General features: G+C 36.0%; 1 protein-coding gene across 1 annotated transcript in view; it reads left to right on the forward strand.

The window, feature by feature from the left end:
- Nucleotides 1-866: 866 nt before the first annotated feature.
- Nucleotides 867-17795, forward strand: part of LOC124612457 (serine/threonine-protein kinase VRK1-like) — a 90953-nt gene continuing 74024 nt past the window's right edge. The window contains exons 1-2 of the mRNA XM_047140685.1: nt 867-970; nt 6365-6435. The gene's annotated coding sequence lies outside the window, so the exon portion shown is untranslated. The remainder of the gene's footprint in view (nt 971-6364; nt 6436-17795) is intronic.

A 17795-nucleotide genomic window follows, 5' to 3' on the forward strand; every position in this document is an offset into this window, starting at 1 on the left:
TCATTACTGCAGAGCAACAAATTATAATAATCCCAGTAGCTACGACATCATGTGTCACTCAGCTCTTTGTATTAGATGGCAGATATGTTAGCGTACCTTAAATTGCGTTAGAACTTTACTATCTCACATACGAGATTTATTTTCTATGTACCAAGCACCATCAGTCTTCAACCGCTACTACATTTGCTAGGCATAATATTGCGTTGTTTCTTTGTAAGAGCGTCATACTTCGGCCTTAACTGTTACACCAATCTGCATGCAGCTATTTGGAAATTGAAAAACTGACATTGTTGTTCTAATCATTTTCCTAAACACATATCTCTTACTGACCAAACAATACAAATCTGAATCTTAATCGAACTGACTATAAGATAAGGATATCGTGTTACCGTGACACTTTGTTTTCAAGCGGGTAAACTGTTTGCCACTAACATTTTCATTAAATGTACCAATATCAACTCTGTTTTCCATAAATTTCTTGAAGACCATAACGATGACCACTAGAGTCAGTATCCAAAAGATCGTAGTTCTGACATTTTCAACTTTTCGCACCCATGTTTACAACCGACGTTGCCTCAGCTGAGACCGAAATCAACTGAATATCGTAACTTTCGCGCGCAAAAATAACCCACAAGTTCGATTTGCGTTGCCAACTTGACCGCATAACTAGCTGGTGAATAAATTGCCATCTTACAGTGCACACCCATGTTACGCTGTAGTGAGCCTATTTCTCGATCGTGCTTTATCACAGCCTTATCTCTCAATAGTACGAAAGACCGTGTAACATAAAAATAAAAGTAATAACTTCTACAATCGATAGTTAGTCATCGAATGAGACTGTCGGACAGTGATTGAGTAAATGACATCTTTGGCAAAATCAAGGTCATTAAATATGGCTGTGTGTTTTATGGTAGAATTTTAATCAATGCTGTATTTAAATTTTAAGTGTAGTAATGCTGTCAGTGTTCCGGTAAGAAAAAGATATATTTGTTTTCAAATAAGATTATTTTAATAGTACCTATGTTTTACTGTGATCATGTTTGATTTGCGAATGTTGGTGTTGACAGTCGAAGTGTCAAAACGGTTTTGGAATTTATACCTAAGTATTTCGTGTCAGCATTTACAGTTTGTTCTTTTAAAGACTTGCAACTTCAAGTAGCCTGGTTATATTATATCCAAATTATCGAAAATGTCACGTAGATCGAGGAGAAAGTTACTGCCATTTTGTCATTCCACTGTGGCTGCTTTCGCTATCCTGCGCAGGCGGTGTATGGAACTGTTGAATAAATTGAATTCATTTGTGCCTGCTTGTTGCTTGCGTCGTGTAAATAGTTTGAATGTCTAGTGCCCCATAAATGTACGCAATTTTCAATCTGTATTTAGTAAACTACAGTAAACGTATAGGTATAATTTACTTTGCAGTATTGAATCCTTCCATAAATTTTACGGCACCGACGCTTTGTATTTAGTGAACTTCAGAAAACATTTGGGAGTAGTGAATCGTAGAAACAAGCTAATTTGTAAGCTACTGTTTCAACAGTTTTTTTTTTTTTTTTTTTTTTTTTTTTTTTTTTTTTTTTTTTTTTTTTTTTGTATATGCGTGAAAAACGGACCTGCTTTAAAGTGTTGTTAGTGTTAATAGGCAGAAAATAAAAGTTAATAGTGTCAGTTCTTTATTGCTGTTTTTTTTTTCTTTGTTAATAAAGGCGTACTGCTAAAGTTTTTAATGATCGATTATGCACGTTGATTTCGTACGATATAGTTTCGTGTTTACATAAAGCAGTATTTTATGAGAAAAGTCGTAATATACCTTTGCCATTGGATAGTTGCACAAAACTCGCCATAAGTGGTATTAGTTTGGCCAGCACTACATACGCATAAAAAACAAATTGAAAACAACCACAGAAATAGAAATACTGGAGAAAAAGTGCCGGATCACTCTTAGGGATGTGACCCTTTATGAATAGCACTGACTCTATTGACTGACATGAATTTTAAAAAGCAACTTTGTGACAACCTAAGCGTTTTCATTAGAGAGGAAGAAACGAAAAATAGTGGACTACTGGTTGTGTGTGCCCGGGGCCAAAAATGGAGTACAGTAATGCAGTTTTGTCACAGAATAAGTATTAGAAATGAATATGGACAGTATCTGAGTACTAAGAAGAGATTAGCTTTCAAGTGACCGAAAGTTGACTTCAGCCAAAACTGCTTTTGATGTCACTCTATACTCATGTGTTTGTTGTATGAGCTAACCAGTTTACTTTATTAGCAAGAAGGCAGTGCCATCTAATGGAATAGTTGAAATGACATTATCAGCCCTTTCATGAAATTTCTGATGTAAGGCATTAGTATGAAAGTGACCACATATGCTACAGACTTAACTATATAATGTTGCAGTTAGGATAAAAATACATAAACCCAGGAACATATGAGTGCTTGTTAGGCTCTATATAGAATTGTGTATGCAGGTGTTTAGCAGGGCTGGAGCCGCTTGTGAGATTTTGCCAGTTTTTTAACTGGCAAATGAGCAATAACATTTTTATGTACCTCTGGGTGGTGGTAAATGTGCACCAATCACCTGCAGGTCACTTTCATTTAATTGGTTTTAGAAATTTTGGAAAGTGAGCATTGTGTGCAATCTTGTTGCTCCAGGAAATTTCATTTGACGAAGTGGTAGCTGATTTTGTAGATCAATATCACTGAGTGACTAACCTAGGACAAATTAACCCAAGTCCATTTGTAGGTCGCCACGTTACAGCTTCCAGGGGCAGCAGTAATTTGACTTCCAATTTGCATATATTTATTGACTGAATTTAAATTGTTGTTGTACTCTAATCATGAAGAGGTATAATGTTATGTTAAAAGTTTAACTCAAAAAGACAAGTATGTATTACAGATAGAAACTGTGTATCTCTCTGGTTGCTGGTGTCTGAGAGGCACTAGAATCTGGATTCAGGCACCCTGTCCAGAAAGAAGTGAAAATAGTAGAAGCCCCTTTCAAAGTGATACAAATATACAGAAAAGCAAGGTTGTTTTATTTCATCAAATTATTGTAGGATTGAGTAATAAGGCATAAGAGCTTCTTATCCGTTTATAAAATATAGATAGCTCTGAAAAGATGACATCCTTTGCCTGTCTGAACACAATGTAACCCCAAGTTTAGATAAGTTACATATAAAAGATTACACTGTAGCATATTACTCATGCACAACTAACATGGGAAAAGGATTTAAGACAGAGCAGATCACTGTTAGTTGTAAATGTATATATATTCCAACTGAGAAATTCTGAACTGTTTGAGAAATCTGGGCTCTTAATTGCGCTATTTGTCAGACAGCAGCAAGCTGTTAAGTCTTTGGTGACTTCAACGTAAATATTCCAAAGGATTCTGATAGCAAAAATGATATGGAAATCTTAACGTGGATCCTACAATTTGATCTCATTAGTTACCTTTCCAAACAGTTTGATAAAGACAGTAGGACCCTAATTGACAATATTTCCTTTTTACGAAGCTCAGTGTGAGAAAATAACTGTTCACCCAGTAACAAAAGCTCTCTCTGTTCATGATGCACAGTCAGGATAAATAACAGAGTGCCTTATGTCCTGAGCAAATCACAATTCGGGGTCCAGAAGGGTTGCTCTACTGAGAATGCCATTTACATGTTCACTAGCCAGATTTTACAAGCATTAAATAATAAAATAGGCTGTCTTGGTGTTTTCTGTGACGTATCTAAGGCATTTGAATGCAACGTGCAGTATTCTCCTAGGTAAATTGAAGTTTTATGGGATTGATGGTATAATCAACGAATGGATAATGTCATATCTGACCAAAAGAATGCAGAAAGTTGTACTTAGTAAATTAACCAATCTAGTCTGGGGACATTATTCTAACTGGGGAGCAATCATGTAAGGGGTTCTCCAAAGCTTAATCTTGGGTCAACTGTTGCTCCTCATATATGTAAAAGATCTTCTGTGTAATATACAAGAAGCAGAATTAAGTTCTTTTTGCAGGTGACACTACTATTGATCAATCCAAATATTCATACAGAAACAGAAGAGATAGTAAACAAAATTCTTAACGGTATTATCGATTGGTTTTCTACGAGTGGTCTCTCACTCTATTTTCAAAGGAGACAACATATTCATTTCTGCACATCTAGGGGTACTAGACCAGTGATAAGAGTAACACACAGTGAGGAAATAATATAGTGGAAACTTCAAAATTCTTGTGTCCATATTGATTAGAATTTAAATTAGAAGCAGCACTTTTTGGAACTGCTAAAACAACTTAATTCAGCCACATTTGCACTTACAATCATTGCAGATCTTGAGAAGAGACAAATCAATAAGTTGACATGATTTGCTTATTTTCATTCAATAATGTCATATGGAATAATGTTCTGGGGTAACAATTCGTGCTCCAAAACATGCTGTAAGAATAATGTGCGGTACTCGCCCACAATCATATTGTAGGCATCTGTTTCAGTTGGACATGCTGACTACTGCTTCATAGTATATTTATCCCCTCATGGAGTTTATTGCAAGTAATCCACTATAGTTCAAAAGGAACAATGCTGTACATAATTACTCCACATTATGGTCTTTGTCTTTAGTACAAAAAGGGGAGCACAATGCTGCGACAAAAGTTTTTAATCACTTACCTAGTTGTACCTGACAGGCTGCGAAGTAAAATTTGGAAGGCACACACACACACACACACACACACACACACACACACACACACACACACACGCCAAACAGGTCTCTCTTTGACAGCTCCTTCTATTCCAGAGAAGAATTTCTATTACTGTAATGTGTAAAAAGATGGTAGATAGAACTTAACTCTGACCTCTATTTTCCTTGCTTTATGAAAGCAAAGAAAGGAAATTAGACATGTTCAGAATGTAACCATATGTATGAATTAATTTGCGATGTGAATGTAAAATGACTCGTCCCACATCATTACAATCTATTGTGCAAAATGATCCATGCGACATGAAACTGTTTTGAGGCAATGTAAACTATGGCATGCAAATACCAGGACTACATTCCTCCAGTATTTGAGAATGAGAGCACTTGACTTCCAAGAAAGCAAACAACAATAAACAATATATTTTCTGACCGTGAAAAATTGCCTGTGTAGATGAGCTCTCTGCAACTGTACCTTTAGTAGTTAATTGTTTTCCTGTATGCCTATCTGAAAAGGGTGTTGTGGCTGATAAACATATTCCAAATAGTCGAGCAATAAATTCATGCTGGGGAAAAACAAACAATACATTTTTATGAGTGTATTCTGAACTCGGTGATTTATGAAATCTTATATTTATGTAAGTTGTGCACATTTTTGTAGAAACATGAATTCAGTCATACATTCTATTGATGTCGCTACCTAAACAGACTTACAGATAGTTTGTTACAGTTTATATGGTTCTTGAGACAGTGCATTGACCAAATGGTGCAAGTAAACTGACTCACCAAGACAGTTATGGTCAAAGCTGTGTTTGGTGTGGAATCCAATCCCAGCTGCTGCCAAAGTGTGGGCATATATGCTTTACCAAGGATTGAAGTCTTCAGTACCAGAAAGTGAAAATCTGTAGTTATGCATTTACACATCGAGCCAACAACCCAATTAAAAGAAAATAAAGATCTGTACACCATTCTGGTTAATATTGTAGGACAGTAGTTTAAATATACATATCATACAGGAATGTCATTAGAAAATTGAAACAAATTCTCAAATGATGTGTGTCCCTTTAAAACTCAAAATATGAAACTGTATGGCAATATAGGTGTGGCAATTGGTGTGTATTTTTGACAGATAGACAAATTTTGGCTGATTTGTGAAGCAGTCACGCCAAATATAAAAGAAATTTTGATGCAATATTTTGCTGTCGAATTCACTGCTAAATAAAACCAATTTTTAGAGATGTTTGAACCATTCTTTTACCTTTTGGAAATTAGTTTGTTTTTATGTTGACTATGGTGCCATTCATTTTCATTGCTTGTATACAGAAATTTAAGTAAAGTCATTAGACCGTTCATTGTGTTCTATGTACAGTGTCCCTCCATTTGTGTTTTTACACAGTTCTGCATTGTTACATAGTTTATAAATAGTTACATAATATCTTGATTGATAACTATGTCTAATTAGACCTTTATGCTTAGTATTTCCAATAATTTAGCTGATTATTTCTGCCACACCATTATGCCTGCTATGTAACATGCTGTGTATGCTATAAATTTCAATTAAGTAAGTTCCTGTCGACAACTCACTTCGCAATATGTGCGTTTGTATGAATCATGTAATGTGACATTGCCATAACTTGATTCCAGTTGAAAAAATTGTTTTTCTTTAATGTTTCAGTTGGCTTTAGGACCATTCAAGTATCGAGAAAGATCTGAAGAGTCTAGAGTTAATGTAGTTGTCTTTGCAAGGTAAATTACCATTTCATGTTACCAGATATTTCTGTTGTTTACCCTGTATTATATTAATGCATTTTATGCTGTGGGAGATATTTTGCATCGTAAAAGAAAAAATGTGGACTGTGTGATGTAATACTGCTAAAGATCTATGTACATAGACTATTGGTGTGGTAACCACTGTGGTACAAAACGAGAAAAACTGAGTAATTGTATAAGAGTTGCAAATTGGAAATAAGGGAAGATATAAGAATGAACTGAGGAAACAGCTCAAAGGACAGGAGCTCAATATGGAGCACAAGTTATATTCAAAAGCTTGATTACGGATACTAAAAGTGTGCTTGGTACATTGGAGTTAACTACTCCTTTTCTATTAAATTTTTTAATAAATGTGAATGTATATATGCTCGGAAATTGAGGAAAATCTGCAATAATTTTAACGTAATGACATGGCTTACATCAGATTTAGACATGTTTTGTGGGAAGTAGTGAGTTTGAGAGGAATTGCAGTGAAAGCAGTCACAAATTCATAAAACAGGAGACAGCGTTTTCTATTAAGTTTGCTGATAATTTGAAACAGTTACTTATAGATTAAGATAAATTATTATGTTCAAAGACTGTCCAATAAAATATTACTATTTATCAGATTCAAACAAAACTGCGTGGAACTGGAATGACAATGTAGAAACAGAAGATGTTTTTTAATGTGTAAACAGTTGATTCTGAGATAAAAGTGGGCAAGAAATAGGAAAGCTGTATAGTGACTGAATAAAGGTAGGTAGAAATAATGGATAAAATCCTGGGTCAGAAGACAAGTACACATTGAAATTGGAATAACAATTATTTACAGACTTCACAATTCAAACCTGTGTTCTCTCTCTTCCCTTATTGGTGGTTTATTATTCATGATTAATCATATTCTATTGATCCTACATAGTGCCTGAAATTTAGAAAGAAGTCAAAGATGTGCATTGAACTGCAGTTCAGTTCATCGACTTAACATTGTGAAAAAACTGTTGGATTACAGTGCTAATTCTAACTATGAAACAACATTAAACATTAAATTTAAGAGCTAATTTGAAGATAGTCTCCAGTGTTGGAGGAGAAGTTGCCCTCAGTCTCAAAACTCCACCACATTATCTGCATGACATTTAAAGTGATATATTTTATACCCGTCTACCAGTCTCGTATCTGGACTAATACTAACTCATTTAAATTCTTGTAGAGGCATCTTCTCAGAAATTTTTGAAAATATAGACAGTAATGTGATAGGTCAATTATTTTTTACCGATCCTTTGTTACCCTCTTTTGCGAAGTGGCTCTGGGATATTTTTGTCTCTGGGATAGAACTGTTATGGGAAAATTCATTACATAAGTATGTCAGTGTTTTACTAGGTTCGTCTGAGAACATAGCATTATTTTATGACTGATTTCACCCTTAGTAACCACTGAAACATATATTTTTAAGACAATGTATAATAATAAAAATTTCTTTTGGAAATGTAGGAAGCACTTCAATTCAAAACAACTTGTTTTGGAAGGCTTTTCGTAGAAACTGTAGGCTATTTATTAAGGTTTATACAATACCTATTAAGGAAGTTTTGAAAGTAAAATTATCTGCTCTGCCATAAAACTGTTATTAAAGGTATCTACAGTTTTGGGACTTTTTTTTCATTTCATTATCTACCTTTCATGAAACTTCTTAATTTTCTTGATTTGTTTCTCCTGTCTCCTTTTCATTTTATTCCAAACAATCATTATCTTGTTGATTGAAGAACTTATTTTCTCTTGAAAATACAGGGTGTTTATAAATGAATATCGGGGTATTAACACTTTATAATATTTATTACCTGATAAAATTTACAGTTATAAATGATATGTCAAATGAAAGAGCAACTCAAACAGTTTTACCAAGAACCGTATAAATGTTCAATGTGAGCATCATTTGTCACATGGCATACATCAAGTCTACAGTAGAGTTCCTCCTAAACGCAAGGGGCCCAACGACAGGGGTTGCTTTGCATGGCCTCCACATTCATCTGACCTAACGCCATGCAATTTTTTCCTTTGAGGCTTCATCAAGGATCATGTGTACCTGCCTCCGCTACCAGCAGACCTCCCTGAATTAAGAAACTGGATTGAAGCAGCTGTTGCTACAATCACTGAAAACACACTTATCAACGTTTGGGAAGAACTCGGCTATAGACTTGATGTGTGCCATGTGACAAATGGTGCTCTCATTGAACATTTATAAGGTTCTTGGTAAAACTGTTTGAGTGGCTCTTTCATTTGACATCATTTATAACTGTAAGTTTAATATAATAAATATCATAAAGCATTAAAACCCCGATATTGATTTATAATCACCCTGTACATAAATTTTGATGTTCTGATGCCATTGCTTAAAATTTTACATAGCACTTTGTAAATTGATTGAACCCTGTCATTCTCAGTGTCCCTTGATGGAAAGTAATCTTCTCTTAAATCTATTTGATATTGTGATTCCATTAGTAATCCAGAGTTTAGATGCATTTGATCTGTTTCCTCTGGTTAGATTATAGGAAAACAGGTTTTCTGAATAGCCTAATAATCTTCCAGAATTTATATTTTTCACACAAGGGGTGTTTTGTAAGCTTTCCAGTCTGTATTTTGCAAACTTTTCTTGAATTCCTGAATCCCTTTTCATTTATCATCCTTGTAGTTTTCCAGTCATTTTTGTCACATACCCTAATAGTAAATGTCACTAGTTGACCATGATGGTCTGAAAGATAAAGGGAAAACACTATGAAATGGTAAGGAATTACATTATATATTTGGAATAGGTATGTAGTAACAGGATGCTAAGTTACATCCATTTGTATTGAGCATTCCTGTATTGGAGGTCAAATGATTATAAGAAGTGCACACCTACATTATTTGCAGGCTGCTTCAGTCCATCTAATCAAATTAGAAGTTTTTTTAAAAAGTCTTCTGAGTGGTTTGATGCGACCCACCACAAATTCCTCTCCTGTGCCAACTTTTCAATCTCAGAGCAGCATTTGCAACCTACATTCTCAGTTGACTGCTGGATGCATTTCAGTCTCAGTTTTCCTCTACAGTTTTTACACTCTTCAGCTCCCTCTAGTAACATGGAAGCCATTCCGTGAAGTCTTAACAGATGTCATGCCAACTTGTCCCTTTTCCTTATCAGTGTTTTCCATACATTCCTTTCCTCACCAATTCTTCAGAGAATCTCCACAGTCCTTACCTTATCAGTCCACGTACTTCTCAACATTCTTCTGTAGCACCACATCCCAAATTCTTCGGTTCTCTTTGTTTCTGGTTTTCGTACAGTTCATGTTTCGTCACCATACAATGCCATGCCTCAGCATGTATTATCAGATATATGTTCCTGAAATGAAGGCCTGTGTTTGACACTAATAAACTTTTCATGGCCAGGAATGTCCGTTTTTGCCAGTGCTAATCTGCTTTTTATGTCCTCCTTGCTCATCTGTCATTTGTTATTGTGGTACATAGGTAACAGAATTCCTTAACTTCATCTACTTCGTGATCACCATTCCTGATGTAAAGTTTCTCAATGTCCTTATTTCTGCTGTTTCTAATTTCCTTCATCTTTTGCTGATTTACTCTCAATCCAAATTCTGTACTCATTAAACAGTTCATTCCATTCAGCAGATCCTATAATTCTTCTTCACTTTCACTGGGGATAGCAGCGTCATCAGTGAATGTATCATTGATATCCTTTCACCTTAAATTGAATGAAAAATATAACACTTTTGCTAATAAAGTGCTTACTTTATTTGAACACTGTTTTCCCCCTAAACTTACCAAGGTTAGAGTAAAGTCTACAAAGAAGCCATGCATTACTCAAGGAATATGGGTATTTTGTAAAACAAAAAGAAAACTGTATCTGTCAATCCGAAACAGTTCTGATGTTGATGCTATAGCAGATTACAAGAAATACTGCAAAATATTAAAGACTGTAATACGGATATCAAAGCAAATATATTACAAGGAAAAGATAGTCATATCAGAAAACAAAATAGACTATATGGAATATAGTGAAGGAGGAGACCGGTAGAACGAGACATGAAGAGGGACAAATAGCATTAAGAGTAAATGACACATTGGTGACAGACATGTATAGTGTTGCAGAACTTTTTAACAAACGTTTTATAACTGTTACTGACAAGATGGGATTGTCAGGTTCTGTAGATGCTGCTATGGAATACTTCAGACCAGACATTTCAAGTAATTTCCATAATATGTATTTAACCCTCACTACCCCAGCAGAAATTATATCCATCATAAAATTTTTAAAATCAAAAACATCTAGTGGGCGTGATGAAATGTCAACAAAGTTAATTAAAGAATGTGATTCTGAGTTAAGTAACATATTAAGCTATCTGTGTAACCAGTCATTTATCAGTGGAATATTTCCTGAATGGTTGAAATATGCTGAAGTTAAGCCACTGTTTAAGAAGGGAGATAAAGAAATGGCATCAAATTTCCGTCCAATTTCACTTTTGCTGGCATTCTCAAAAATTTTAGAAAAAGTAATGTACAATTGGCTTTATAACCATCTTATCTCAAATAACCTAATGTCAAAGTCACAGTTCGGATTTCTGAAGGGTTCTGATATTAAGAAGGCTATCTACACTTACAGTGAAAATGTGCTTAATTCATTAGACAAAAAATTTCAGGCAACTGGTATATTTTGTGATCTATCAAAGGCATTTGACTGTGTAAATCACAATATCCTTTTAAGTAAATTAGAATATTATAGTGTAACAGGAAATGCTGCAAAATGGTTCAAAGCTTATATCTCTGGCAGGAAACAAAGGGTGTTATTAGGAAAGAGACATGTATCAAGCTATCAGGCATCATCCAACTGGGAACTAATTACGTGTGGCGTCCCACAAGGTTCCACTTTAGGGCCCCTTTTTCTTGTGTATATCAGTGACCTTTCATCAGTAACATTACCAGAAGTCAAGTTCGTTTTGTTTGCTGATGATACAAACATTGCAATAAATAGCAAATCAAGTGTAGTCTTAGAAAGGTCAGCTAATAAAATACTTGTGGACTTAAATCACCGGTTCCTAGCCAATTCTTTGTCACTAAACTTTGAAAAAACACACTACATGCAGTTCAGAACTTGTAAGGGGTGTCCCACGAGTATATGCCTAACATCATACGATGACAAGCAGATAGGAGAAGTGGACAGTGTTAAATTCTTGGGATTACAGCTTGATAATAAATTCAACTGGGAGGAGCACACCACAGAACTGCTGAAGCGTCTTAACAAATCTCTATTTGCAATGTGAATTGTCAGACATAGGGGATATAAAAATGAAAAAGCTGGCATACTATGCTTACTTTCATTCCATAATGTCATATGGGATTATTTTGTGGGGTAATTCATCAAACCGAGCTAAAGTTTTCCAGGCACAAAAACATGCAGTAAGAGTTATATGTGATGTGAACTCAAGAACATCCTGCAGAAACCTGTTCAGGGAACTAGGGATACTAACTACTGTTTCCCAATATATTTATTCCATAATGAAATTTGTCATTAAAAATATATCACTTTTTAAAACCAACAGCTCAATTCATGGAATCGATACTAGAAATAAGAATAATCTTCACAAGGATTTAAAGTCACTTAGTCTTATACAAAAAGGTGTGCATTATTCAGGAACACATATTTCCAATAACTTGCCAGCAGCCATAAGAAGCTTAAAAACCAAAGAAATTCAATTTAAGAGAAGCCTAAAGGATTTATTGGTGGCCAACTCCTACTCCATTGATGAATATCTCAGTAGAACAAACTGATTTGTGTGTGTATATGACTTGTGCACAACTTCAGTGCAGTAATGTGTTCATTGTAAATAAGTGTGTGTGTGTGTGTGTGTGTGTGTGTGTGTGTGTGTGTGTGTCTATATAAGTACAGTATAACTTCTGCACCAGTTCAGCGCAGTAATGTGTTCATTGTAAATAAGTACTTAGTAGTTGTATTACACGTTTATTACCTTATAAACAAATCAAAAACATTATTTTAAATTCAGTGCATTAGTAATTGTAAAATGATTCTTTCATATAACGTTCATTAAAAAATGACGACCATGCCACTTGGGACCTGTGGAATGGTACATTAGCTTATTTGTTTGAGTTGTAAATATTTGTCATGTATTGTTGTTTTTCTGACATGTTCTACATTCTGGAGGACCTCCTCAGTGTGGATCAATTGGAATGAAAGTAAATCTAATCTAGTCTGTAATTCCTCCATGAACCATTCTTTCAATTTCCTCAGTCACTTCTTTGATGCAGAGATTGAACAGTAGGTGAAAGACTACATCCCTGTCTTCCATTCGTATTAATCTGAGTGATTCATTCCTGTTGTGCCACTCTTTGTTCCCTCTTGGCTCTTGTACATATTGTATATTACCTGTATTTCCATATAGCTTACCCATGTTTTTCACAGAATTTTGAACAACTTGCACCATTTTATAGCGTCTAACACTTTTTCCAGGTTGATGAATCCTGTTAACATGTTGTGATTTTTCTTTAGTCTTGCTTCCATTATCAACCACAATGTCAGAATTGCCTCCTTGGTGCCTTTACCTTTCCTAAAGCCAAACTGATTGTCATCTAACACATCCTCAACTGTATTTTCGATTCTTCTGTACGTGATTCTTGTCAGCAACTTGGATGCATGAGCTGTTAAGCTGATTGTGCAATAATTCTTGCACTTGTCAACTCTTGCAATCTTCGGAACTTTGTGAATGATATTTTCATGAAAGTCTGATGGTGTATCACCTAATTCTCACATTCTATACACCTGCGTGAATAGGCACTTCATTGCCACTTATCCCAGTCTCTTTAGAAATTTTGATGGAATGATATCTATTATTTCTGCCTTATTCGACTGTAAGTCTTCCAAAGCCCTTTAAATTCTGATCCTAATACTGGATCCCCGACCTCTTGTATATTGACTCCTGTTTCCTCTTATGTCAGATCATCGGACAATGTGCATTTAACCGCGGAATTCCCATTGCAGTCTTATTGTTACCACCCTTGCTTTTAATTTCACTGAGGGTTCTTTTCCCTGTATGCTTAGTTATTGCTTTTGATAATCATTTCTTTTTCGATTTCTTTGCATTTTTCATGCAGTCATTTCGGCTTAGGTTCCCTGCACTTACTATTTATTTCATTCCAAAGCAAATTGCATTTCTGTATTCCTGAATTTCCCTTAACATTTTTGTACTTCTTACATCGATGAACTAAAATATTTCTTCTGTTATCCATGGATTCATCAAAATTACCTTCATTGTGTCTGTTTTTCTTTCCAACTTCTGCAATTGTCCTTTTTAAAGATGTCTGTCTGTTCCTCTGAACTGCCTTCTGAGCTGTTCGTCATTGCATTATCTGTAGCCTCAGAGAACTTCAATCATATCTTTTCATTCCTTAGTACTTCCATATTCCACTTCTTTGCATATTGATTCTTCCTGACTAGTCTCTTAAACTTCAGCCTACTCATCGTCGCTACTAAATTGTGATCTGAGCCTATATCTGCTCCTGGGTACACATTACAATCCAGTATCCGATTTTGGAATCTCTGCCTGACCACTATGTGATCTAATTGAAATCTTCCTGTATCCCCTAGCCTTTTCCAAGTATAACTCCTCCTCCTCCTCCTCCCCCTCTTGTGATTCTTGAACAGATTATTCAATATTACTAGCAGAAATTTATTTCAGAACTCAATTAGTCTCTATCCTCTCTCATTCCTAGTACCAAGCTCATGTTCTTCTGTAACCCTTTCTTCTACTCCTTCCCCTTTAACCGCTCTCCACTCCGCTATGACTATTAGATTTTCATCTCCCTTTATGTATTGGATCACCTGTTCAATATCCTCATGTACTTTCTCTCTCTCTTCATCTTTGGCTTGCGACGTTGGCATATGTACCGGAACTATCTTTGTCGATGTTTATCAATTCTGATGAGAACAACCTGTCACCCATCTGTTCGCTCTAATGCACTCTCTGCCCTACTTTCCTATTAATAAAGAATCATACTCCATCGTACTGTTTTCTGCTGCTGTTATTACCATATACTTATCTGACCAGATATCCTTGTCTTCTTTCCATTCTACTTCACTGATTCTCACTACATCTAGAATGTGTGTTAGCATTTCCCTTTTCAGATTTTCTAGCTTCCCTACCATGTTCAAAATCTGACATTCCATGCCCCGACTCATAGAATGTTGGTTATTCAGAGATCTGAATGGGGGGCTAGTCTGAACCTTTTGCCAGTGGAGAGATCATTGTGACACTTTTTCAGTTACATGCCTGTCCTGTGGGTGCACATCATGTTTCTTTAATTCAGTGACTTCCATTGCCTTCTGCATCTTGTGCTGTTGATCACCGCTGATTCTTCTGCCTTTAGGGGCAGTTTCCCAACCAAGGGCAAGGAAGTGCCCTGAATCTCTGTTTGCTCCTCCACTGCCTTTGACAGGGCCTTTGGCTGAACAGAACGACTTCTTGTGTTGGAAGCCTTCGACTACCATTGCTAATGATTTTTGTTCAAAATTTAAGTGGTGGTGGGTTTCGAACCTGTCACTGAGGACATTTTGATTACTAAATGAAGACACTACTCCTAGACCAGTAACTTTGCCTCATTCTTCTTTTTATCTACACACATTTTAAGCTTAAAATATTGTCATATTGTTTTAATAGTAACTATCTGAAATCTTAATTGATTTTAAAAAGTGATTGTTCCTTTACCATCCTTTGCTTTCCCTATCTTCTGTATGACACTTTTTTTTGACAAAGAAAATGCTTGAAACTTTGAATACTTGATTTGACAATTTTTCAATGTGCTGCTAGTGTGTTTCAGTATATTATTTATACAGTTATGTATATGTGCTCCTTTTTTACATGCAACTATAATACTAATTTTTCCCCATCTTGTGTATTATGTAAATGTTAGTATTCACATCATTTCAGTATTCATGTAGCAAATAAAGAGTTTAATGTGTGAAGCAAAGAAACATAATACAAGCAGCATTTACACTAGTTTTTGAGCACTAGCTTTATTTGTAGTCTAAGGACACACACACACACACACACACACACACACACACACACAGAGCAAGACTAATTGTTGACATTCTATTATTGAGAGTGTAGGGAAGGATGCAAGTAGTGAGTAGTGGGAAAGAGGTAGATCTTCTGACAGATGAATCCGCTGCTGTACAACAAGATAAGAAGCATCCAGTGGGTACAGCTAAAAGACATTGAGGAAGGGGGAGAGAAGGGTGGGGAGGGGAGAGAGGTGGAGATGATGAGGGAGAAAGGGAGAGGCGGTGAGAAGGTGAAGCGGTTGAAAAGAGAATGTTAGTGAAGGAGGGGAAGGGGGTGAGGGAGGGGGGGGGGGAGAGAGAGAGAGAGAGAGAGAGAGAGAGAGAGAGAGAGAGAGAGAGAGAGAGAGAGAGAGATGCCAACCTGAGGTGATAGGGTGAAGAGGAAGAAATGTATGGCAGATTTGGGCAATTGTGAGGTTCCTGGCACTAGTTGGAATGAGAAGAATGTTAACAAAATGCTATCGAACGTCGAGTAGTGGCAGAGCTGAAGGCACAGTAGTTTCCCAGTGCTAGATAATATTTGTCTCCTGACCAAGGTATTACATTGAAAGCTCTTTCTTTTTAGCAGATTGTCTTAAGACAGTGATGCCCTCTGATCATTACATTCAGTGCCAGTCTTCTGTGTGAAGTTATATGCATGGTGTGTGTGTGTGTGTGTGTGTGTGTGTGTGTGTGTGTGTGTGGACATAAACTGGCTACTTGATGCCATCATCATAAGAAGAGTGATGTCATGTCACCATCCAGTTGTGCATGAATGTTCTAGGCTCTATGCTTTCCAATGTCTCCGGGAGCAGTTAAAAACACTGAAACTCAGGTTAAAGTCTGGACTTTAAAGGGCTGATAAAATGGTGTCCCTCTTTTTTTCTTAAAGTTTTTGACACCTTGTGAGGTGGTGCAGAGGTAAGTCACTGTACTTATATTTTGGAGGAGGGTAGTTTGTATCGCCACCTGCCCACCCATACTGGGATTTTCGGATATTTCTCAAATACTTTAAGGCAAATGCCAGGCATAGTTCCTTTTAAAGGATATGGCCTATTTCCTTCTGCAGTCTTGAGTGTATGCTTAGTATACAATGACTTTTTGATGATATAAAATTCCAATCTTCTTGCCTGTTTTCTCAGGTCCCAGTAATATGCTGAGTTGCTGATATGATGCTTGTGCTGTTACTCAGTATGCAGGATTCCATTCCTCTCAAAGTCCCAAGCATCATAGTCAGTTAACATTTGTCTGCTTTCACTGGAGTGTAGTCACCATTCCTTTCTCATTCCTTAGTGCCTTGTTTTGGATTGTGCATATTACATATGATGATCTATGAGCCTAATTACAGAAGATAAGATTCAAAAAGGCAACTCCTTCATCTGCAGTCATTGCTGAGTGCTTTTTACAAACACACAGATGTTTTATGTTTTGTTTTTCAATTGAAACTTTTGGGAAGCCACTACAAGCACACTTTACGGTGGCTTAGTTTCTTTGCAATTCTGATTTGACAATTCCTGTAACTTAATCCAACCTGAGAAGCAATTTTGGAAGCCACCAGGTCTGCTGCTTTCAGTGGGATAACAAATGATGATAAAATTCTTGTCTGTAGCATTCATTCACAGATAATGATTCTGACTCGTGTGAAATCATTTACAATCTTTCTTGAACTCTTGGGCACATTTGAAACCTCTCAGGTGTCTCATTACCAGCCAGTGCTTTTAATCTCTACATTATTTCTGCCTGAATAATAAATTTGGTAATTATTTGTTACATAGTCATATGTGAACTTGCTCGTACAGTGTGAATAATACTAACATAACCTTCTGTGAAGACCTACCACACACATTCCCCACTACAGATATCCCCCACCTGTACCTCACAGAAGTCAGAGCACACTCACTCGAACAATACACTCGGAACAGTTCTTGTTTATAAATAATCTAGCCTTGTTTATCTGTCTGAACAATTTATGGTTTTGCTTAGTCAGGATGAGGTACCAAAGGCAAAGCATAAATTCAGGAGCATCAAAATATAACATTACCTACATCTATTGCCATTATGTCAGTTACTTGGGATTTGGAGTTACTGTTTTCATTAACAAGAGGCATTCAGAAGGGTAAAGAACAATGGAAGACAGGAGGACAGAGTGTAATTAAAGGTTTAGGTAAATTGTAGGATTGCTATTTGTGTTTGAGACATATACTTCAACTTTTAAATGTTGTTTTGCTATACATCCTTAGATCTACCAAAATTATTT

Source organism: Schistocerca americana, chromosome 4, assembly GCF_021461395.2.
Source record: "Schistocerca americana isolate TAMUIC-IGC-003095 chromosome 4, iqSchAmer2.1, whole genome shotgun sequence".
Lineage (NCBI taxonomy): Eukaryota > Metazoa > Arthropoda > Insecta > Orthoptera > Acrididae > Schistocerca > Schistocerca americana.